The sequence below is a fragment of the Leiobunum rupestre genome, chromosome 11 (assembly GCF_980474605.1).
Source record: "Leiobunum rupestre chromosome 11, qqLeiRupe1.1.hap1, whole genome shotgun sequence".
Taxonomy (NCBI): Eukaryota; Metazoa; Arthropoda; class Arachnida; order Opiliones; family Sclerosomatidae; genus Leiobunum; species Leiobunum rupestre.
Window position 1 is genome coordinate 32095517 of NC_143394.1, and position 25310 is coordinate 32120826.

A 25310-nucleotide genomic window follows, 5' to 3' on the forward strand; every position below is an offset into this window, starting at 1 on the left:
TGTAGCACGCTTGTTTTGAACTACGAAGCCCTTTTCCAGGATCCAGAAATTAACCACAAAACAAATTAATACCTCTAATATTAATATCTCAAATATACATATACCAACGTAAGAAATTAAAAAGCGGGTCGTACTCCTGTTAATCGGTGTTTTTTCCAAGATGACTTGGCCTAAAGCGGGTACCTGCCAAATGATAATTTTCTGCATCGTGAAGTAGTTAGTCAGGGCGACGTCAGGCGCCGTTGTCGTTAAATTAAAGCGGGCATTTTATGAATCGCGCGCCACTAGAGTGGACGGGTTTGTTAAGGCTCTCTTGCAACGGGAACTCCGAGGCAGTATGTAGAACGCGAGGGTAATGGGCTGAAAATATCTCGACGCCGAGCGGGAGGGAGCGCTCTTTACCTAGAAATGTGGAAAGAGTGTCCGGTGTCGCGTCCTTAGTTCTAACTTAACTAAACGGCTTATTTATCTAAACTTAGAGACATACTCAGGGGGGGGGGGCATTTCATTCGAACGGCTTCTCTCTGAACTTCCTGGGATTGATAGAGTCGCGCTGGAAAGAAAATGTCCGTGGCACGGGAAATTAAACAGAGGACGAGGGATACAACTTTTCAATAATGATTCCGAGTCACCGAAAGTAATTACGTTCTCTATCTCGTTATATTTTAGTAAAATACCACGACTAATAATTAAGCTGGGAAAATATACAGGATGTTTCAAAAGGTTATGCAAAAATTTGAAGAAGTTGTAGGGGGTGAGTTGAGAAGTATGCCTGTTTTTTTTCCCATTTTCCTACAATGAGTTAAAAGAGCGCCAGAGTTTCCAAGTGTGGCATACTAGCCCCTGGCAGTAGGATGCATCAAGCGCAAAACCAAGCAGCAGGGAAATGCGAACATTAAGGTTTGGGCTCGTGTGATATGCGAAAAAGGACTTTGTCAACCAATCGAGGTAACCAGCGTAAAAAAGTAAACTTAAACAGTATTTAAAGTCCCCGCTGCTTGGTTTTGCGCTTGAGGCACAACCTTTTGAAACACCCTGTATAAAGGCCTAGTACTAACACTAAAAACCTTTATTTCCTACCTAAATAGTCACAAAATATTTGGGATAATTTTGTAACTTTGGTGAGAGGTAAGAATCAGATACAAGAGATTTTTTTTCTCTTGTTTTCAATCACAGATGATATTGCGAAGAAACGTAGCTTTACTTTGTAAGTAATGCTATTAAAATGATATAAACAATACCCCCTCATCATTTTAAAAATATGCTACGCCCCTCTGCCAAAATGGAGTAAACAGACGAACCTATGAAAATAAAAGATTTATACATTATTTTGACCAATAGAATCGTCACTAGTAAATATTTTCCAAAAACGCGCACGTCACTACTATTACTACTACTACTACGACTACTACTATAACGAATACTACTACAACTACTACTATAACGAATACTACTACAACTACTACTATAACGAATACTACTACAACTACTACTATATCGAATACTACTACAACTACTACTATAACGAATACTACTACAACTACTACTATAACGAATACTACTACAACTACTACTATTACTACTGATATTACGACTACTATTACTGATATTACGACTACTATTACTACTATTACTACAACTACTACTCTGATGACTTCCTATGATATTATAGGGTGCGAACACTTTCTCCGAATTTTTCAGTCTTGTAAGTCTATAAAATATTTAATAAAATCAATTTCTCCAGAAAGCATTTTTTTAGACTACCTCGGAACCAATTTGGGTAACTCAGAACAGCTTTCGGTAACTTGGAGAGTATACCCCAATAATGAAAATGGTTAATTTCAAAGTTAAAATTATTAATTCTGAATTAGCTATACCGCTCCCTAACAAGTGAAAACCTGCAATAAACAAAATTTTAGCGATATTTATGCATTTCTAGCCTATTATTAATTCTTTTTGTCATATTAATAAAAATTAATGCACCTATCCAAATCACTTAGGATTTTCCTCATTGTTTTAACTAATGTTTTGAAGGTCAAAAGAGTTGACATTGCGTAGAGACGAAGTACTGGATTTCCCATTAGGCACACTAGGCACCCCTTCCCGTCCACGAATGAGTTCCGTGGTCCAGGACACCATCGTGGCAATTATAATCACATAAACCATAGTTCAATTTAACGTCTGTTTAGGCATCTATTCGAGTGAAAAAGATCGACACGTTGAAGGTGTAGTGGACGCGTTATTTGGCTTCGGCACGTAGTTGACAGTATTCGACCCTTTGATTAAGGATTTTCACCTGACTGGAGAACGTTCTCGCTAACTTCTCGCTATACAACGGCGAACGCTTTTTTTCAACCGCGTTTCTTATTCTATACTTATAACATCGAGGGAGGAAGAGATAGAGGGATAGTCTAGCCGCTTACGCTAGCTGAAGGGTCCTATATTCGTCCTGCACGTCTTCATCGATTGGCGGAGCGATGAGCTTTTCCAAATCATCTCTCTCTCTCTCTCTCTCTCTCTCTCTCTCTCTCTCTCTCTGTCTCTCTCTCTCTCTCTCTCTCTCTCTCTCTCTCTCTCTCTCTCTCTCTCTCTCTCTCTCTCTCTCTCTCTCTCTCTCTCTCTCTCTCTCTCTCTCTCTCTGTCTCTCTCTGTCTCTCTCTCTCTCTCACGACGAGATCGGCGTGAGGCCGGAGCAGGATGCGAGGCAAAGGCCTTAAAACGAAACTACTATAAAACTCCCGACTTTCTCTCGGAATCAGGCAATGAAATGCTCGTACACGTATCAAACTGTATACATTATTAATTGCACACTCCGGGGCTCGCCGGGGCCAACGGCTTAATTTATGTTTTTGATCCCTGGACAAAGTTATCTCGTAACAAGACGGGAGGGAAAAAACTGTCTACGCCAAAGCTTTTATAGCAGCCCTACTCTATTATTTAGCACATGGAATAGTTATTAACCTTAAAATGGGGAACGAAGTGGGCGGCGAGCGGGCGAAGTAACGTTTACTACGATAAAGGTCTTTCTCGTGACGTCATTACGAAACGTCTTAAGTTGAGCGAAAATGAATCCCGTTAGAAAGAGGAAAATTGTATTATCGTCTTTTATTAAAATATTACATCGAGGAAACATCGATAATAAATTAATTAATTATTACGGTACATTTAATTCAATGTGTTACGCATTTACAGGTAAAAAACCCCCGTTTAGAAATATTATTTTTATTCTCTAAGCCCCGATTTAGACGCCTGGTCTGAAAATAGTATAAGCGGTGTAGTTTTAATATTTGACATCGCTAGGCGGAGTAATACGGGTCTATTATAAGTCGAGATTTGGTGTGTGCTTCCGCGGATTCAAGTAAAATTATAATAAATATAATATACTTTACACTCCTGGCAATACGGATATATTTTCATAAAAGTTATACTTTTGCATAGCACTACTTTTATCCTATGAGAAAATACACGGTGGATCACACCGCCGGAGCTTCTTGAGATTATTTATTGGTATCAAACAATAATAGCGCTTACGAAAATGCTGGATTAAATGGGATTTCAAATTGGGCAGATCCAAAAATGGCAATCCAAAATGTCTAAATTTTATCCAACATGACAATCCAAAATTTCAAAATTTTATCCAAAATGTCTAAATTTTATCCAACATAACAATCCAAAATGTCTAAATCTTATCCAACATGACAATACAAAATGTCTAAATTTTATCCAAAATTATAATCCAAAATTTATTATATTTGATCCAAAATTGCAATCCAAAAGTCATTATATTTGATCCAAAATTGCAATCCCAAAATTATTATATTTGATCCAAAATTACAATCCAAAATTAATTTTATTTGTTCCAAAATTTCAATACAAAATCCATTATATTGGATCCAAAATTACAGTCCAAAATTCATTAAATTTGATCCAAAATTACAGTCCAAAATTCATTATATTTGATCCCAAATGATCCAATAGGCCTTTCCATAAAATATTTCTACGTGCTTTCTCTATTTTTTTCTACGTTACCCACCACCAATTTCGCTAAAACTATACACGGAGCTCGGGTGAGGCTTAGTGACTTCGGAGTTCAAACTGATTTTAATTGATTATCGACACTAATTAAATGAATTATTATTGCAATAATCATATCAACTCTGTGAAAGTATCGTTAATACTTAGATATTTATTAGCTAGTATTTTATGATAAAAAACAATCTTTACCTGATACACTACTGTGGCTGTCAATGAAATGTTAACCCTTAGTTCACGAGGCTATAAACATTAACTGTGCTAAATTTTTCGTTATTTTCAATATTTAAATCCTCTCCTTTTATGACAAGTTAAGTAAACGAAATACTTTTATACTTCAAACATATGATATTACAAATTTAACAATATCACTTGGATTAATTTTAATCCTTCGTGTTTTGTAAATACTTACACTCACAAGGAGACTCTCCGAGGTGATAATCACCGATTTTGTTGAAACTAGGAAAAGTTGCAATGGGCATTAGTTTTGCCATGGCAACCGAAAATGTTTTTGACAACACAGTCTGTATATTGTCCCATTGAAAATAACAATTGATCAATTTTTACATATTTTGATCAAATTGACCAAAATTCATCAAAATATCATAAAATTCATTTCATTTGTCAATTTTGATCTATTTTTTTGTTTTGAAATTTTAATTTTTTTAAAATTTTTTCACAGGGGGTACCCTTAGAAGTGCTCAGATTCCCATCTTATTTTCAATGAGAAAATATACATACTTCTCACAGTTCATAGGTGGTTTCTTCTAACTTAACTTATCGTATATACTATTCTCCACCACTCTCCCCCCTTTTCGGCTTTCCGTTGCTATATGCAACGCGTTTTGAAATTTTTAATGTTTAGGCTTAGTTTCTCTATTCGGTGTTATAGTCGCGAGCCAGATTTCCCGCACGGTACTGATGAGTTCCAAATAGAGTGCTAGCAGCTTGAAACCCTGCGACGTCACCAATGTCAAATGTCTATTGAGAAAAAACGTGAGTTTTCATGACAACCATTACGGAAGCTACGGCTGTGACGTCACTAACTTTAAAAAAAGCATCAACTGCTAGCACTCTATAGAACGAAACCGGTCTACCGTTGGAATTTCTGGCTATTTTATTTATTTTTAATTTAGTTTATTACTCGAAGATCCATTTGATCCGAGTTTCGCGTTTTTTGCTCGAAGACCTATTGGGTACGAGTTATTAGTGAGTTTTTAAATTTCTTCAAATTTGATTTAGGATTTAGCTTTATTATCCCTTTTAATTATGGACTAATCTACTTTTTCGCGTATTTTTTGCAAGTACTAAACATAGATGTAAGAAATAGTGTACATCCTCAATTCTACGAGGGACTGATACGGAAGTGACAACTAGCAGATTAGAGGTCGGGGACGGTTAATCATTATCCATGTTCAAATTGATTTTTTTCGGAAAAAAATTTTAACAAAGAAATTTACCGGTTAATATTTCGGAAAATTATTAAAAAACATGTATTATTCGTAAAATTTGAGTTTTATCGAAAAAAAACCTCGTTTTTCCGATTAATTTTCAAATTTATAAAAAAATTAATCGGATAATACAGAGATATAAATTAATTGATCAAAACGTCTTACGAATAATTTTGAGAGCTTTATCTATTGAATAAAAGTTAACCATCACCGACCTCTATAGCAGATAGCGCTTATTTTTTGGATGCGCTACGTTATAGCGCCACAAAATGACACGTGACTTCAACTACACGTTACAATGCGTAAATGGACCAAGAATCTAAAGGGACTACCTATTTAGACTTTAAAAAGCACGCGTGAATACTGGCAATAGGAAAATCACGGGTAATTTTAGTTCAATATGGACAAACTTGGCGTCACTGAAGTCGATTTCCGGCGTTCAATTTGGACAAAATGGCGCCGTTGTTGTAGGTTAAATAATTAGGCTTAGTAAGTTTTAGACCTTTTACTTTGGGAATTGGTTCTTTAAAAGTTTAAGTAACGGTATATAACCATTGTGTTAAGTAAAAATAGCCAGTAAGCCGCGTATGACTGAGGTTTTATTTATAAAAATTCACTGGAATACATTTCATTTCTAAAACCTAAAGAATTTAACGAACTAAGCCTAACCGAACTTTCTCGCGCCTTCCGATTTAAAATATCGGGAAAAGTGAGTCCCCTTAGATTCTTGGTCCATCAACATTATTAGGCCTAATCTATCGCGTTCTTTTTTACAAATACTAATTTTAGTCACTGATAGATGGCACTATTACGTAGCGCATCCAGAAAATATGGGTCTTCCGCGAGCTGTCTCTTCCGTGTTTTTCCCACGGTCCCGTGTGCAGCGTAAGGTATAGCTATTTCATATATCTATGGTACTAAAAAGCTAAAGCTCTTGAGGCGGAGAAAAACATTTGATACTTTTAATTTTGATATTGGTTTATTTGATGTTAGCACCGACTATCGAGTACAGCTAGCGTACAAGAACGTTTCGTATGAAAGTTAGAGATAGGCATTAGACGAAAAAACGGAAGAGACGAGCCCTGGTCGCCGTATTTGGCGCTAGTTGACAAAGAATGGAGCTCCTAATAACCCATTTTAGTGGAAGCATTGTTCCTCTGAAAGAACATTTTTGAAGGCCCTTTCCTCTCTTAGTTCGCGATTACGGGGGCCGTGAGAGATATGGACGCCACAAGACTCAGCCCCTTTTGTATATGGTCGCGCCGTTTAAAAAGGCAGCTTCACTGAATATCACGACGCCATTTTGCAGCGAAAAAAATTAGACGTCGGCATGGACACACAATGAGAGAGATGAAGCCTCTTTTTCCCTCGCGAAGCGGGTCAACGTATAACTAGGCGTAACTAGGCTCTGTCGGATTTAATCATATTTTTAGCATCTCTCTGAGTTCCCTCTCTAACCGAAAAGAAAATGTTGTAGCTAAAAAAGACCGTTTTTTTCGAGTCAGAGTGTTGGACCAATAGATAGCGTATTTCCGCCCTCTGGGATGTTGACGTCATACGTTGACGTAATTAAAACAGGCTTCGCTTTATCAGCGGGTATGTTCAGTAACGCTCATCAAAAACATCGATGAGTAATCGATGCTAATATTTTGTTACTGTACGATTTTTCGAGTTTCCGATTTGACGATGGGCATCCGATGCTCATCAATAAAAACTAGAGTTGTTAATTTTCCGGAAAAATAAAATGCGGAAAAATTTCCAGAAATTTTCCGGAAAAATAAAAAATTGAAACATAAATTACTTTTTAAGGGTTCTTAATGTTTTTAACTTTTTATCGATATAAAATGTCTAATAACATTAAACATACTACAAAAAAATTAAATTTGTTACATTGATAATCAGTTTAAACTAGTCTAGAGGTTTAGTTTTACTTTTAGATTCGAAAAATAAGGCGAAAATGCCACTTTATTTAAATTTGCAAACAATATTAGACTAATCATGGAATGAAAACTTTTTTATTTTTTTCGGAAAAATACGGTAAATTTTCCGGAAAAAAGGCCTCGGTATTTTCCGCAGGAAATTTTCCGACTTTCCACTACAAAAAAAAACCATCTCGGAGAGCAATTTTTTTGATCTCTTGACGTCAAACGCGTCTGTGTTTACAGTTCAGCTGGCGGATGAATTATATTATACAACTGTAGTTTTATCAACAATTCTACTGGTTTGGTCAAAGGCTTATCATTTAATTGGAATGCCTCAGCTTTTTTAATAAACAATTTCTTCATTTACCAACTCATTAATTATTGAAAATAATATTGTTCGCTTCCTCTGATTTTCGGGCCCCGTAACATTTATCGCCGCCATCTTTAAAAACAGCGCTGTCTAGAAATAACACCGTTCAGTAACTTCCTACGTCACTATGACGACAAGAGCTCATCAAACATCAAGTAAAAACAGATTTTCCCCAGATTTGCGTTAATGAACGTACCCAGAATTAGAAATTTTCCAATGTTCCATCATAAAGTATAGCAAAATTTACGAGAAGCACCGCTTGACTGGAGAATGATATCTATTATGAAATAAAATAGCATTTTGGGTTTATAAAATAATGTTGGAATTTGGCCTACTAGTGCCTGTAGAAGTGTTTCACCCGCAGCGCACTAGTGTGTTAGGAAAAGTTAATTTACAGGTTTTGTCGTGCAGGGATCGGACAAGCAGAAAATTTTAAACGGAGTCGCGCAGAACGATTAATTTGCTACGACTAATCACTCACTGTCATACGCTACCTAAGAGCAAACGTTATGTGACTTTAAAAAACCCCATTTGAAAAAAAGAGTTGAGTTTGCAAGTTATCTCCCCACTGGTTAAAAGGGTTTTCTCCCGAGTTCTTCGGTTTCCCTTTCCCATAAAAACTTGTAGACGTGAACGGTAATAGTAAATGTAGGGAGCTGTTGGCTCGCGTGGCTGATGTAAAATGTTGGAAGTGGGGTAGTTAGGGGATTACATTTTTTATAAACCTATAAAATCGCCTGTTTAGAGAAAACGTTTACACCCTGACTCAAACTATTCGTCAGCTTACCCTACTCCGAAATCCCAGAATCACATACACCCAAATAACGCCTGCATCAAAGATTTATCGATTATGAGAGTCCTCTTTTAGCACCTCCCGTAAATAATTATTTGATTATAAAATGGGTCATCGTTTATAGGTAGTTTACTTACGATAAAATTCGTATTATCATAAGCATAAGTGTATCGATGACGTAAAAATGAAAAATGTCCCTTTGCCGGATCGAACTCCTTTCTAATGATAGCATCGCCGTTCAAAACTTACCTAACTACTTGAATAGTCGTTTCTTTAAAATAAAAAATAAAAAAATAATAATTTGATGCCTCTTACGTCACAGTCTCTACGAGCGCGCGCCCTACAGCCGCGAGGACTATAAGTTTTTCTAGCGCGCGCGTCCAAATCGCGCGTGCGAAGAATATACTAATAAAGCCGTGTTTTGTGACGTAAGAGCGACATTTTAAAATTTTTCATTCATTTTATTTTATAGAAACATCTATTGAAAAATTACTTTAACAACAACCATATTTCTCCAATGAAATAGTTTTAGAAAAATACTTTAATAATGAATTTCTCCACACGGTTGCTCTTCGTATTTTGTGAAATCATCGATGTTTCAAACTCATAAAAATCATCGGTATAGAGAGACTAATCCTTATCGCGTAAGGTATATACTATATACTTCTGATATTAGAAAGTAATAAGTTTTCGGGTTGAATACAATGGAGAATTTTTACACTGAACGGGGGGGATGGAGAGGGGGTCGACAGGAGGTTTCAAATTTCGAAGAATCTATTTAAAGTAGAGGTGTGCGTGTGTTCAGAATGGACATTTATAGAAAGACTTATAGCGGCGAGCTGACCTACTAGATTGTCTGAACGGGCTTTGCTGACGCAAGTTGGACATTTCCTTTTTTGCCCCCTCTTCGACCGTATGTACCACCGTCTCCAGTCAACCCCCCCCCTTTATTCCACCCCCGCGCGTTAACGCCTATTCTCTCGGTAGGGGTCGCTTCTTTCCAGCCTCCTGAGGTATTTACGGAGAGAGAGAGAGAGAGAAGTCGAGCTGTGTCTGTTATGTGCCGCGTTGTCATGGTTACGGAAACAAGGTTGCCAACTTCTCCGAATCCGGGACCGAAAGGAGTTGCGCGCGGGGGGGTTGCGGCGTTAAGGCTTCAAACACGCGGGCTGCCCAATTGTACCGTTGCCTTTAATTCTAAACGATCCACTTTTTTTCTGCAAAGTATGTTCTGGCCGCTAAACGGTGAAAGAGGAAAGCGGTAATGGTAACGGCGTGTTTGGCTAACGCCGGACCAAGCGCCACGGGACGGTACGGCGGGGGACGACAAACTTGGAATTAATTTCAGCTCAAGTCCCTTTAAGTAAAGGTGCAAACGTTAGTTCGATCGCTAAAGAGACCAACTATGGTTATATAAAGATTGTACATTCTAGTACCTTAAGTACGCTTTAAGGGTTAAGTGTATTGTAAAACCGGTTTTGTTTTAACGTATAGATTGAATATTCCACTTTGATTATTTTTAGTTTATTTGTTAATGAGTTAGTTAAAAAGGTATAACTAATTATGTATTAACTATAAAACTTTCAAAACTACTTTAAGCACTCTAAAAAATGAATCTTGCCAGTTTAAATATAAAAATAGAAACTTTATTTTTTTAACTAGTTCTATGTAATGATTATAGCATAAATAACATATTTATCTATAAGTATGACACTTTATATTGTTTTAATACTATTTTCCTAATCGAACCTTTTTTCGTCACTGATACCCTGCCCAGCTCGTACTTGGACTCGCCACTGAGCTGAGTAGTATATTATCGTCCTTGGGAGTAGTATATTTTGCCTTTAGAGCATGTTTACACACTGCGAAATAACTTTTAAAATCAGTTTGGTGATAAGTTTTGCTTTTTGTCATACTTAGTGGTTTTTTATTACTTATGGCTATATCACTCTCCCGCGATTAATAATGAAACGTTCAAAATTAAATCAGTCCTGAAAAGCAATTGAAGCACACGTAGCATTTAAGTTTGAATTTTGATTTTAATAAACAAATATTCCCAATTTCGAAAATACCTCATTCCGTTGTACACGATCGACGTACTAAAATTATACATATTACAAATATATCTAACTTTTTAAATGTATTACTAAACGTTTTGGAAAATTATCTTCTAAATGACACGGTTCAAAATTATAATCATTTCCTTAATAATTTGTAGAGGTGTAAGCAGTAGGGTCACAGTCCCCCCCACAAACCAAAATCTGGCAACAATACTGATCATTTGACGTAATATATTTCAATTCTAAGGCGTGAAACTGATTTTGAACAATACGGGACAAGACTCAGATAATGTAGTCCCTTACGAAAATGGTTGATCAAATTTAAAAAAAAATTATCAAAAGAAGTGGTATTCGATCGAAATACAATTTAATCAAATATTTAACTTTGATCCCAATTTCATCAAATCTTACCGAATCAAATGTCACTTGATCAGAGTATGATAAAATTTAATGTGATCAAATACAATTTGTTCAAAGTTTGAAAAACGTTTAGTTGATCAAATACCATTTGATCAGAATTTGATAAAACTGTATTTGGTAAAATTCTATGCAATCGGAATTTTATAAAAATTGCATTTGATAAAATTGTATTTGATTAGAATTTCATACACGTTTTCTTGCTCAAATAACATATCAGAATTTGATTAAATTTTACTTTTACTGATATTAAAATTTCATTATAAATATATCCCTTACGAAAATGATTGATTTAATCAAACTTTGATCAAAGAAGTGTTATTTGATCGAAATATAATTTAATCAAATATTTTTTATCAAATTTTTATCCTAATTTGATCAATTCTTTACAGTTTATATTTGATCAAATTTTTATAAAAAATATTTGATCACATTTTTATCACCATTTGATCGGTACATTTTTTGATAAAATCATTTGATCAAAATTTTATCAACCATTTTGTATCCACATTGATTTTGCAAAATTTAATTTTAAAATGAAATGCAAATTTATTGTTTCATAGTTTTAGAAAGGTTGTTTAAACCACATTTAAAAACGCAGGGGTGTAGGAATTGAAGGGTACAAGATCCGTAATTATTTAAATATCCAAATTAAATACTTTTGCGGTTGATGAATAGTTTTGTTATATTTTACTTTTAATTTAAAAAAACAACGCTACTTTTTGTTAAAAATCTTACCAAAAAATGCAACATAAAATTGAAATTTAAAAAGTATATATATTTCACGCGCTTTTAGCTTTCGAATAAATTGTAATAAACTTATAAAATATTAGTTACGCGGGGGTTAATCAGTGTCTAGCAAAGTATCGGCCAATTTTTCTAGTGTATATCTGGTACGGAAATCTTCGCGTAATTATAGCCAAGGCTTAACTTTCCCTTCGATTTAATTTCCGTTACAAATACCGAAATTAAGGAAAATTGGTCATAAATGACAGGTAGCTACTTCATTTACCTTTTGTGGTTCGATAGTAGGGAAGATTATCAGTTTAAATTGGTTTAATACGCAAATAAGGTGAAATGATAATTTTGAAAGCGGCCATTTTGCGTCTATTACAGGAGGCTATTTTAGCTTTTCAGCCCTTTTTACAGCAGGAATAGTCACGACCCAAAATGCTTAACACACTCTTAGAAATCATCTGCGCCAATATACATTTCGATTTAGATTAACACTAGTTGATGAAAGTTAAGCACTAGAGTGGGAACCATTAGTTTACTGCCATAATCAGGGCGGTGCAGAAGGGGTGCAAAATCACCGGGGCCCGACGGAAAAGGACCCAAGAGTCTGGTTTTTAGCGGCTCGATGGGAAAAGGCCCCAGAGCCTGGTTATTAAGGGCCCGACGGACAACGGCCCAAGAGCCTGGTTTTTATGAGCCCGACGGAAAAGGACCAAGAGCCTAGTTTTTAGGGGCCCGATTGAAAAGGGCCCAAGAGCCTTGTTTTTAGGGGCCCAATGGAAAAGAACCCATGAGCTTGGTTTTTAGGGGCCCGATGGAAAAATTGTCCACGAGCCTGGTTTTTAGGGGCCCTACGGAAACGGGCCAAGAGACTGGTTTTTAGGGGCAAAATGGAAAAGGACCCACGAGGCTGGTTTATAGGGGCCCGATGGAAAAGGACCCAAGAGCCTGGTTTATAAGGGCCCGATGGAAAAGGACCCACAAGCCTGGTTTTTAGGGGCCCGACGGAAAAGGGCCCAAGAGGCTGGTTTATAGGGGCCCGATGGAAAAGGGCCCAAGAGGCTGGTTTATAGGGGCCCGATGGAAAAGGACCCAAGAGCCTAGTTTATAAGGGCCCGATGGGAAAGGGCCCAAGAGCCTGGTTTTTAGGGGCCCAATGGAAGAGGGCCCAAGAGCATGACTTTTAGGGGCCCTGTACGATAGGAGCCCATCGTCTCGACCTTCACCGTTGGAAATTTCACTTAGAAGGGCCCACGACGACCTAATTTGCCCGGGGGCAAACTCTGGCTATAATAACGAAATATTCGATCGAGATGGCATAAAAATATGAAAAATAGCTCTCCCTGCGCGTACGAGAGGGCGGGGCGAATCTATAGTTACTCGGAACGACGTGGTAATTAAAACATGGCGGATAATTTGGATAAAACGGCTATTAAGTCATTAAGATACGGCCGGTGTTAAAAAAAAGCCCAAAAAGTGAGTAACGCAAATTTTCGTCCGAAGACAGATTCGCGGCTAAAATGTAGCGCGGGTTGACGCTAAGCCATTAAAAGTGCCATTGAAAAAAAATAAAGCATCTTTGAGAATGAAAGATATCAGGAGGAAGGAGAGAAAAAAACACACACTAGAATACAGCAGAACCAGAGAGAGAGAGAGAGGGGGGGAGGGGGTGGTTTAAGCGAGGGTAGAATATTCGGAAGACTTTTTTGGCGAGTCCCCCCCGGCTTGGGAAGATGTAGAAAAAGAGAGGATGGAGAAGGGCCCGGAGAGAGAGGAATGCTAAAAGAATCTCTCGTTTCATCGACTTCTACGGTGGCGCTACCTAGCGAGCGAAACGTCGCTTTTGGCCGCGACTATCCGAGGCTCGGTGCTAAGTCGGAGGGCCCTGGTCCGGGCTCCGAGAATCGATTGATGCCGCGTCGTTCGCTGGGAAAATTTCTCGACGCAAGCGCGCTGGATGGACACTGGCCACGAGAGGAAAAAAATCCCATTTTCCGCATCTAGTCGGTGGGAGTCCGAACGGAGACGGTCCTCGCCGTTTTCCTCATTCGACAAAGGGCTAAAATTGCGCCGCGATTTTAGCGGAAAATACGAGTTTAAGTAACTGTCGACGATTAACCGCGGCTTCGGTGACGGGTCAGTGTACGTCGAGGGAGAGCCGAGTCTACGGGTGATGCCAGTTGACTTCCCGGAAGCGAAGGGAAGGACTTTATAGGCATTCTTCGAGCGAGAATATCGTCGCTTCGACCACGGATACGAGATAGACGAGAACACCCGTCGCGGGCCAAACTCGAGGATTATTTGGGCCAACGTCCGAAGAAGGGCTCAGCCTCGAAGGAATGATTGCTCCACGATCGGTCTCGAGATGACGAACTAAGCGCGGATAATTAGTCGTGGTTTTCGGTTAGGTGACGCTTGGAATAGCGGACTGTTGGCGTTCGTCGGTGCTGGGAACGGGGAGAACAGGCTAGGCCTAACGAGCTAGCGAGCGCCGAAGAGGGCCCGCGGCGGCAGCTGGGAAAACATGGCGGATGGATACCAGCTTCCAACAGCGACGTCGCCCGCTTCCTATCGCGAGCGACTTTTTCGCGTTGCTTTCGACGCGAGTGGCCCGCTGCGGGCGAATTTGTCGTAGTTTTCGGTGCCATTCTCCCAAAAACCGGATGTCCGAATTGATGGTGAATTCATCCACGGTCCCTCGCCGCCAGATCGGCGGGTTCACCAACGACGACCAGCTCAGCCGAACCTCGTCGCTCATCCGGTCCCACTCGCCGCTACTTTCTGCCTGTCCGAGTCAGAGATGGGGTTGAGTAAATGGCGACTACCTCCGGTCAGACATCGTGACCCCAACGACTCTCGATAACTCTTCAAGATTTAGCCGAATAGCGTACGTTTAGAGATAATAGACACGATTCAATTTTATTTTCTTTCGTCTTCGAACCAACCCCCTCAAAGCGATACGAATACGGATTTCTAAGAAGTCTAGCTAGAAATTGAAAAGTTCTTCTCCCACCCCGGAAACGCGTTGCTTTTTGGATTTTCCCAGACGACCGATCCGTCGACCATCATGTAACAGAAATGACGAGCACTTTTCCCCTGAAACATTCGCGCCATGACCAGCCATCTCGCTGGACTTTATGATGTTGGTTGTCTTTCGCAAACGCGAAGGATTTAGAAAACTACACTTTCCCAGAAGGTAAGAGCCGACACCACCCGCGAAACACTCGCCCTTGTAGATGGCAAATCCCCGCCGTTTTAAGTCTAAGCCTCACCTAGTTGCGGTTGCCCCCTAAATTTGCTTGGCTTCCAAAAAAACTTTCGTTTCGGTGTTCGCTGGATAACGCGGGGGAAAGTGAGCAAAAAACGCGACAGAATTTGTAGGGAATCTTCTCGCGGTATTGTAATAGGTAGAGCAGGGTGCAATAAGTTCCAATAACATCCGAGTCTATTTGACCAATTGTGATGGTACAATCGCGTCAATAGGTCGCTGTACCCGCGAAATCTTTTTTAACCAAATCTGGTACTTAGATTATTTACAGCGCAAACTGCTGACTTTGTAATTTCGCGATGCTTGTAAAAAGTAAAAGTGGGTTATAATATAGTTATTTATGAGCTGTAGTACCTACTTATTAACCAGATAAACACCAATTTGACCCCAGAATTTTAGAGCTTTGTCTTATAAAAGGAAAGTCTTTTATGTCAAGGGATAAAACAGTATGCAACCTACATTTTAAAAATTATATATTTTAATAAGAAAGTTTTAAATTGCGACATATTTAAACAAATTTAATTTTTTTAAGTAATCTAATTAATCGTTATAGTTTACATAGATTGGCTTCTTAGCTGTTGAATTTCCTTCCGCTTAGCAAACGGTCTGCCTTTTTAAAACACAAATGCTCTCCTTAGCAGACGAAATTCCAACAGATAAGTGAGCTTCTGGCATTGACCGCTAGGTGGTTTGATGATAACTAAAAAAAAGGCTAATAAAAAGGTTTAAAATGTAGCTTTTTAAAAACCCAAACAAAAATACTCTTAATGGCATTAAAGAATGTATAAAAATAATTGATGCTTTACATAAATAAAATAATAATAATAATAAAACCCATTGGTTAGTAGTCAGTTTATGGCATAACACGTCTGAACGTTAACGTGTAGGATTTTCCAAACATTCCTACACCTAATAAAAATAAATAAATATCTAAATTGTGTAATTTAAAAATCGTTATATCGGCAAAAAAAATGAAACCCAAAGGACATATTTGCGAAACACTTGTGAAACGAAACGTACCCACAAAAGATAGATACAGAAATTGGAATTGTTCCTATGGCGAAATAATCAGCGCTGCAGCAGGGCCAAATCTAGTTACAGGGAGCGGAATCCCATTCAGAAATTAAGGCATTTCTCTGGCTCCGGGCACGTTACCAAAGAAACCAACATAAGGGTGGGTGGGGGGGGGGGCACAGAATAGGTAGAGTAGGGACCTCAAACGGGAATAAACTTCCGGTAAGGCTACTTTCTCCTTCCTGTTTCAGCCTCTCGGACAAAAATCAATAGCAGATGCCCACTAAGCCTCGGTTCGCCACCCCCCCCCCCCCTCCGAACTAGGCAAATCGAAGGTTTCGCGTAAGCGACGTTGACGTGTAAGTTTAACTTAGAACTGATGCTTGGTTTTGCAATTATATTACTTATATCCCGTATTTTCTTAAGATATAAATTTGATTAGCGTTTAAGCGATATTTCTATTTTTGGAGACTGTGGTTGGAAAGTGTCTGTTCGGTTTTAGAAGGAGAACGAGGCTCGTAACTGGATTTAGTTGAGGGGTTTCCCCACTCCTATTACGATCGCCCTTAAATGGAACAAAATTAATGGCACTTTCAATAAGAATTCCCAAAATTATTCATTAAAAAGGCATTAGGGGCATTAGCTCCCCGAAACGGGAAGTGAAAAATGTTTGGCCGCTTATTTTCGTAGATATACGATAACGAGTGAAGAGAATTTTCCAACGAAATCGTTTCTAAGGTTTTTCACCATAAAAATCTACCCTCACTTACAAAATCCAGAACTGAAGTAGTGGTCTTTTACTATTTACTTAAATGAAAACTAACGCGCTATATTTAAATTATAATATTAATTTATAATATTTAAGGAAAACCGTGGGTAAAAAAAGATAGGATATTAAATTTATAAATGCCAGCGGAGCCTAGAAGAGAAGGCAGCTACCAGGATTTAACCTACTTATGTCTGTAGAAACGTTTCCAACCTCACAATTTTATCTCAGAAACAGAACGTGAATCACCACTTAAAAATCTAGACCGCGTGTTTTGGATAATACGATATTTTATAATCTGGAAGTTAATATAATTACTCCCAATTGTGTCTATTCAACCTGATAGTTAAATAATAAGGATTAGAATAAATTAAAAAAAATTTACTTTAATCGTAACAAAAACCTAATTTTTGCACAAACATTATTACATAATATTGGCAATAATTTAAATAATTTAGATGAACACAAAAATTAATTTTGTCCTTTTTTTGCCTTATATCACAGGAAGTAAAGTAATAAAAAGGCGGCGGATTAACGTTCTTGGTTGTGGGGCTTAAAATAATTTTCTACCTCCTTAAGGATAAAAAAAAGCTTTAACCCGACATACGAAGGGGCAAAGGCTTAAGTTGGATTATTGACAATGTCAAGACCAAGATGTTTTTATTTAAAAAAAGGATTTAATAACAAACGAAATTTCCCCTACAAAACCTTAGCTGGAAAAAAACCCCCCGAAATTTATATAAATATAAAACTGTAGGAGAGTCATATATATTAGGGTGATTCTATGGTGGCGGAAAATGACCTTGCTTTGGCCCGAATAAGAAAAAGGACAAGTTGGTTCACTCTCTCTCTCTCTCTCTCTCTCTCTCTTCCCTTCCGACAATGTGCTCCGATATTTGCGCTGGGCGCGGCCTTCCAAAATCCGTAGCGGTACAGCTCCCACTTCCCACGATGAACAACGATCGGGGGCTCAAACGCGGTGCGTTCTAGAAGCGCGGCTCGGGTAAGCGGGGAAGAATAAAGATAAAGAATGGATCAAACTAAGATACGGCAGATCCGAGCCCCGGCGGGACTCGGCCGATGGGAAACTCCGGAGCTACAAAAGTCGCTATTGCGGCAAAGAGGTGGCGCAGGGGCCAAACTGTCGGGGGGAAGGAACTATTCCGCCGCCGCCGCCAAAGAGAGATCGTAGGAAAAAGGGGACCTTCTCGGGGGGGGGGGGGCAAAATGAATCACTGACGTCAGAAGGACTATCAACGAAAAATAAAAGAGAGCAGAAGAACAATTTTCCGACGCGAATACTTAGATAGCGATAGCTACATCTAGCGGAAGCCGACAGAAATATTAAGCGACTTTTGATAATTAGGCCACGCAGAGAACGAAATTTATAGATCTTCCAAATCTACGTTTGGTGTCGCTTTCTCAACAGAAGGGGACTATTATAGAGCAGTTTTAAAGTATCTATCTGTCGTTTTTGTCACGGGAAAGGAAACTGGGCGGTTCTTATTGAATTCTCTTTGGTTGGAGACACTGCATTTCTAAAAATAGAGCCTAGAGCCCTCTTTAGCACGTTCAACGGCCATTGCAAGTCGACAATTTTAACGCCTACACTTTGTAGTATTCATTTCCAACACCAAGAAGTGTAATTAGGGAAAACCTATTTTATTTAAAATACAGAATCTGAATATGATACTGCTATTTATAACGGATTAAAGGAAATAATTTTTTTATTTATTTTTTACTGTGGAAAATATTTTAAAATAGTCACTATTAGTGGAAACTATTCGTCTATTCCAAACTGTTGACACCTACGCTACCGGCCACTTGTTCTTTTGTCTGTTCAACAAAAGGAGCGATTGAAATTGGCTCGTAACTGCACTGGGACAGAGAAATAGTTACCATCTAGTGTACTCTGTCTTGAACTGAAATTTCAAATTTGCTGACTTTAAATTAAATTTATTTTAGGAAATAGGTTCCTTCCAAATAAGCATATCCGGTTCAACGAGCGTTTAAATCAGGGTTAGCAGTTTTAATTCAATTTGTTTTAAACCAAGATTTAAATACAGTGTAATTTTAAATATTAAACACAATGTATTTTAATGGCGGAATAAAAATCTCCAAAATAGACTCTAAAACAATTATAATACATAGCAAATCTGAGAAAACGAAAATATTAAAAGTAAATTAATTAAGTTTAATTAAATTTAACTTAATTTTAGATTATATAATCGATAGAAGTTACGCATCAATCAGTTATAATGAAAAAGAACCAGTTATTGTACGATAATCAATAAAATTCAATAAAATCATAATAATTCGATTTAAATAAAATCTATTAATTTAATTATTACTAAAAAAGAAAAAGAACAAAATTCCAACTCTGACTTCGATCGAACTACAAAAGTTGGACAATTTAAAACACAAACACAATTAAAGCCATATTTCCAACGCCTTTAGTTTCTAATACTTTTTAATACGTACAATGGGAGGCTGAAAGTAACAACGCATGCGTTCAGGAACAATAAATAAAGTATAAAGGCTTTTAACGATCAATATCCAGACACGAAAGCTGCAAAGAATATAATATTTTATATCGTCTTTATTGCGAATAATCGTTAATATATATAATATGTTTTTCATATTTCGCCGTTGTATGTGTTCCGAGAAGAGAAGTTTTTTCCCTCCCAGGGTGTGGTTTCGTAGTATCAAGTCATCCGGGAGCTAATGTCACTTCGCTTCATTTTCGTGTCACTGTTTGTGAACGAAATAATAGCTAAAGCTCTCCTCTACGTTATACAGACGTGGTGTACTCTCTTCAACCCGGTTAGTGTTTTCGAGGAAGCCCCGTTCATACTTTAGAGATATTTACTACGAAGAAAAATACCCATTTATGAAAGCTAGTTTATCGATGTACTGGTCATTTTAGAATATCTAAACTACCCTTACTCGGGTTTCTATACTACTGGGATGCCCCGTTCAAACTTTTGAGATATTACGAAGAAAAATACCTATTTATGAAAGCTAGTTTATCATTTTAGAATATCTAAACTACCCTTACTCGGGTTTCTATACTACTGGGATGCCCCGTTCATACTTTAGAGATATTTACTACGAAGAAAAATACCCCTTTATGAAAGCTAGTTTATCGATGTACTGGTCATTTTAGAATATCTAAACTACAATTACTCGGGTTTCGATACTACTGGGATGCGTTTAGAGATATTTACTACGAAGAAAAATACCCATTTATGAAGCTAGTTTATCGATGTACTGGTCATTTTAGAATATCTAAACTACAATTACTCGGGTTTCGATACTACTGGGATGCGTTTAGAGATATTTACTACGAAGAAAAATACCCATTTATGAAAGCTAGTTTATCGATATACTGGTCATTTTAGAATATCTAAACTACCCTTACTCGGGTTTCTATACTACTGGGATGCCCCGTTCAAACTTTTGAGATATTACGAAGAAAAATACCTATTTATGAAAGCTAGTTTATCATTTTAGAATATCTAAACTACCCTTACTCGGGTTTCTATACTACTGGGATGCCCCGTTCATACTTTAGAGATATTTACTACGAAGAAAAATACCCATTTATGAAGCTAGTTTATCGATGTACTGGTCATTTTAGAATATCTAAACTACAATTACTCGGGTTTCGATACTACTGGGATGCGTTTAGAGATATTTACTACGAAGAAAAATACCCCTTTATGAAGCTAGTTTATCGATGTACTGGTCATTTTAGAATATCTAAGCTACAATTACTCGGGTTTCGATACTACTGGGATGCGTTTAGAGATATTTACTACGAAGAAAAATACCCATTTATGAAGCTAGTTTATCGATGTACTGGTCATTTTAGAATATCTAAACTACAATTACTCGGGTTTCGATACTACTGGGATGCGTTTAGAGATATTTACTACGAAGAAAAATACCCATTTATGAAAGCTAGTTTATCGATGTACTGGTCATTTTAGAATATCTAAACTACCCTTACTCGGGTTTCTATACTACTGGGATGCCCCGTTCAAACTTTTGAGATATTACGAAGAAAAATACCTATTTATGAAAGCTAGTTTATCATTTTAGAATATCTAAACTACCCTTACTCGGGTTTCTATACTACTGGGATGCCCCGTTCATACTTTAGAGATATTTACTACGAAGAAAAATACCCCTTTATGAAAGCTAGTTTATCGATGTACTGGTCATTTTAGAATATCTAAACTACAATTACTCGGGTTTCGATACTACTGGGATGCGTTTAGAGATATTTACTACGAAGAAAAATACCCCTTTATGAAAGCTAGTTTATCGATGTACTGGTCATTTTAGAATATCTAAACTACAATTACTCGGGTTTCGATACTACTGGGATGCGTTTAGAGATATTTACTACGAAGAAAAATACCCCTTTATGAAAGCTAGTTTATCGATGTACTGGTCATTTTAGAATATCTAAACTACAATTACTCGGGTTTCGATACTACTGGGATGCGTTTAGAGATATTTACTACGAAGAAAAATACCCATTTATGAAGCTAGTTTATCGATGTACTGGTCATTTTAGAATATCTAAACTACAATTACTCGGGTTTCGATACTACTGGGATGCCCCGTTCATACTTTAGAGATATTTACTACGAAGAAAAATACCCATTTATGAAGCTAGTTTATCGATGTACTGGTCATTTTAGAATATCTAAACTACAATTACTCGGGTTTCGATACTACTGGGATGCGTTTAGAGATATTTACTACGAAGAAAAATACCCCTTTATGAAGCTAGTTTATCGATGTACTGGTCATTTTAGAATATCTAAGCTACAATTACTCGGGTTTCGATACTACTGGGATGCGTTTAGAGATATTTACTACGAAGAAAAATACCCATTTATGAAGCTAGTTTATCGATGTACTGGTCATTTTAGAATATCTAAACTACAATTACTCGGGTTTCGATACTACTGGGATGCGTTTAGAGATATTTACTACGAAGAAAAATACCCATTTATGAAGCTAGTTTATCGATGTACTGGTCATTTTAGAATATCTAAACTACAATTACTCGGGTTTCGATACTACTGGGATGCGTTTAGAGATATTTACTACGAAGAAAAATACCCATTTATGAAGCTAGTTTATCGATGTACTGGTCATTTTAGAATATCTAAACTACAATTACTCGGGTTTCGATACTACTGGGATGCGTTTAGAGATATTTACTACGAAGAAAAATACCCATTTATGAAGCTAGTTTATCGATGTACTGGTCATTTTAGAATATCTAAACTACAATTACTCGGGTTTCGATACTACTGGGGTGCGTTTAGAGATATTTACTACGAAGAAAAATACCCATTTATGAAGCTAGTTTATCGATGTACTGGTCATTTTAGAATATCTAAACTACCATTACTCGGGTTTCGATACTACTGGGATGCGTTTAGAGATATTTACTACGAAGAAAAATACCCCTTTATGAAGCTAGTTTATCGATGTACTGGTCATTTTAGAATATCTAAACTACAATTACTCGGGTTTCGATACTACTGGGATGCGTTTAGAGATATTTACTACGAAGAAAAATACCCATTTATGAAGCTAGTTTATCGATGTACTGGTCATTTTAGAATATCTAAACTACAATTACTCGGGTTTCGATACTACTGGGATGCGTTTAGAGATATTTACTACGAAGAAAAATACCCATTTATGAAGCTAGTTTATCGATGTACTGGTCATTTTAGAATATCTAAACTACAATTACTCGGGTTTCGATACTACTGGGATGCGTTTAGAGATATTTACTACGAAGAAAAATACCCATTTATGAAGCTAGTTTATCGATGTACTGGTCATTTTAGAATATCTAAACTACCATTACTCGGGTTTCGATACTACTGGGATGCGTTTAGAGATATTTACTACGAAGAAAAATACCCATTTATGAAGCTAGTTTATCGATGTACTGGTCATTTTAGAATATCTAAACTACAATTACTCGGGTTTCGATACTACTGGGATGCGTTTAGAGATATTTACTACGAAGAAAAATACCCATTTATGAAGCTAGTTTATCGATGTACTGGTCATTTTAGAATATCTAAACTACCATTACTCGGGTTTCGATACTACTGGGATGCCCCGTTCAAACTTTTGAGATATTTATTACGAAGAAAAATACCCATTTATGAAAGCTAGTTTATCGATTTTATCGATGTACTGGTCAATTTAGAATATCTAAACTACCCTTACTCGGGTTTCAATACTACTAGGATGCACCGTTCATATTTTTTACAAATTTACTACGAAGAAATACCACAAAAATACCCATTTATAAAAACTTAGTTTATCTATGAACTGGTCATTTTAGAAATGTATACTACCATTACTGGGAGGATTCATGGCCAGATAATGTAGATGGACACGTCAGGCGTGGCCCAAATCGAAAACGCTGATACTGTCCGTTAATTAAATTAAAATTGTTCGTCTCCGGTGGCGGATTAATTACGAGCCGGGCCCCTAGGCTTGAGAATTGTTAGGGCAGATCTCAACTTGCGGTGCTCTGGGCCTTTTGTTTAATCGACCACTGTTCATCTCCTCGTAACGTTAGGGAATTTTTACGTTGAATGGTGTCTTTTATACCAAACATTTTAAAACTTGTATTTTATGTTTTTCGTGGGCATTTTATTAAAAATATAGAATATCTAATTTTTTTCCCCGCAAAATTAGTGAAAACTGAATTTTCATGGTAATTTCCAAGCACTTATATTTCTTATTAAATTTTTTTATTGTTTAAATAAAGTGCTAAGTGTAATTATTTTCCGAAAATTCGAATTGCATGGTTCTATTACGTGGGAGGCGACAGGTGGGCGACAGATCATAATTAGGTTTTTGCAGCTTTATTTCTTAAATACAAAAAATTTATTACTTTAAAAAAAGACTATGGGGAAGAATATATCCAGTTAAAAAAATTGAGTTTCATTAATATTTTGATATTCGTTGATCACTTACGGCGAAAGCCTAAAGTATAGTTCGTTTTAGTTTATTTTTTTTAAGTATAATAATAAAGTAAATTTAATTATTTTAATTTTTTTCCCAAATTTCAATCAAAGATATTTCGCCGCCAGATGGAGACAATAATTATGATTATAGATTAAATACGAAATATATTTTACACGGAAGATCAAATATTGTTTCTACCCATATACACTAAAAAATCTATTTGGGTGGGATGGTAACTACCAATCATCGCCCATGGACTAAAACCATCTAATTCAGTTTCTGAAAAATACTGCAGAGTTCAGATTCCTCTGAAAAACCAAAAGACCCACATTCACTCGGAGAAAGCTAATAAATTTAGGAAAACTAAAATTCGTTAAAGAAATCTCTTAAAATGGGCAAAATAATTTGCTTCAAAGCCCTTTAAAAATCCGTTGATTAGTAATCGACACCAAGTTCGTCTGAAATGAACTAAACGTTTTCCTGATTTTAATTATTAACGCGTACTTCTTTGAACCAATATATTTTTCTAATCATAAAGATAAATATTTTCCATTAAGGTAGACAATATCCTATAAAGAAAATAAATAATTGTAAATAAATGTTTGATTATTAGAATGTAGTTTTAATACGGAGAGATAAGAATCAGAAAGATTTCGTAATATCTTCGGACACAAATATTGCCCGTGTAAAGGCCCTGCGCACTGCAGAATGACTTTGCTGGCGACGTCATATTGAGCCTTGAAGAATCAATAACTAGTCCACCAGCAGCAGCAGCTGAGCGTCGCGCAATCATGCGCGTATAAAGGGAAGCAACTCGACCCGAAACAGCGACCGACGGACGGACTCTCTCTAGCTATCGAAAAGCGTCGCGGAAATAGTTACATTTAGCCAATCACAAAAACGTATATAGCCATTCGTGTAATTCTAAATAGAGCGAACACGATCACAAAGATAATTGCGAGGGTAGTCACTAGTTAAACCTTTGTACAACTGATTATTGATTTTAGTAATAACTTTGAGTTATCTCGCAGTCTTTCTGTGAATTTTATTGATTTATTACAATATTTCTAGAAGATTCATTGATTTATTACAATATTTCTAGAAGATTCATTGATTTATTACAATATTTCTATGATTTCCAATTGTTTTATATAATAATATTTCTATGATATCCATTCATTTATATTGCAATATTTCTATGATTAAAATTCATTTATATTTCAATATTTCTATGATTTACATTAATTTATATTACAATATTTGTATGAATTCCATTTTATTATTACAATTTTTCTATGAATTACATTGAATTATTACAATTTTTCTATGAATTACATTGAATTATTACAATTTTTCTATGAATTACATTGAATTATTACAATTTTTCTAGAAGTTTATTGATGTATTACAATTGTTCTAGAAGTTTCATTGATTTATTACAATATTTCAATGATTTCCA

The 25310-nt window shown here is 36.7% G+C and overlaps 1 protein-coding gene across 19 annotated transcripts in view; it reads left to right on the top strand.

Annotated features, from left to right (window-relative positions):
- Nucleotides 1–25310, top strand: part of para (sodium voltage-gated channel paralytic) — a 123844-nt gene that overhangs the window by 35957 nt on the left and 62577 nt on the right. For 17 of the 19 annotated variants that reach the window (XM_090163998.1, XM_090164008.1, XM_090164007.1 and 14 more), the window contains exon 1: nucleotides 13782–14976. The exons of the other annotated variants lie outside the window; for them this stretch is intronic. The gene's annotated coding sequence lies outside the window, so the exon portion shown is untranslated. Of the gene's footprint in view, nucleotides 1–13781; nucleotides 14977–25310 lie in introns of those variants that run through there. 19 annotated transcript variants of the gene reach the window in all.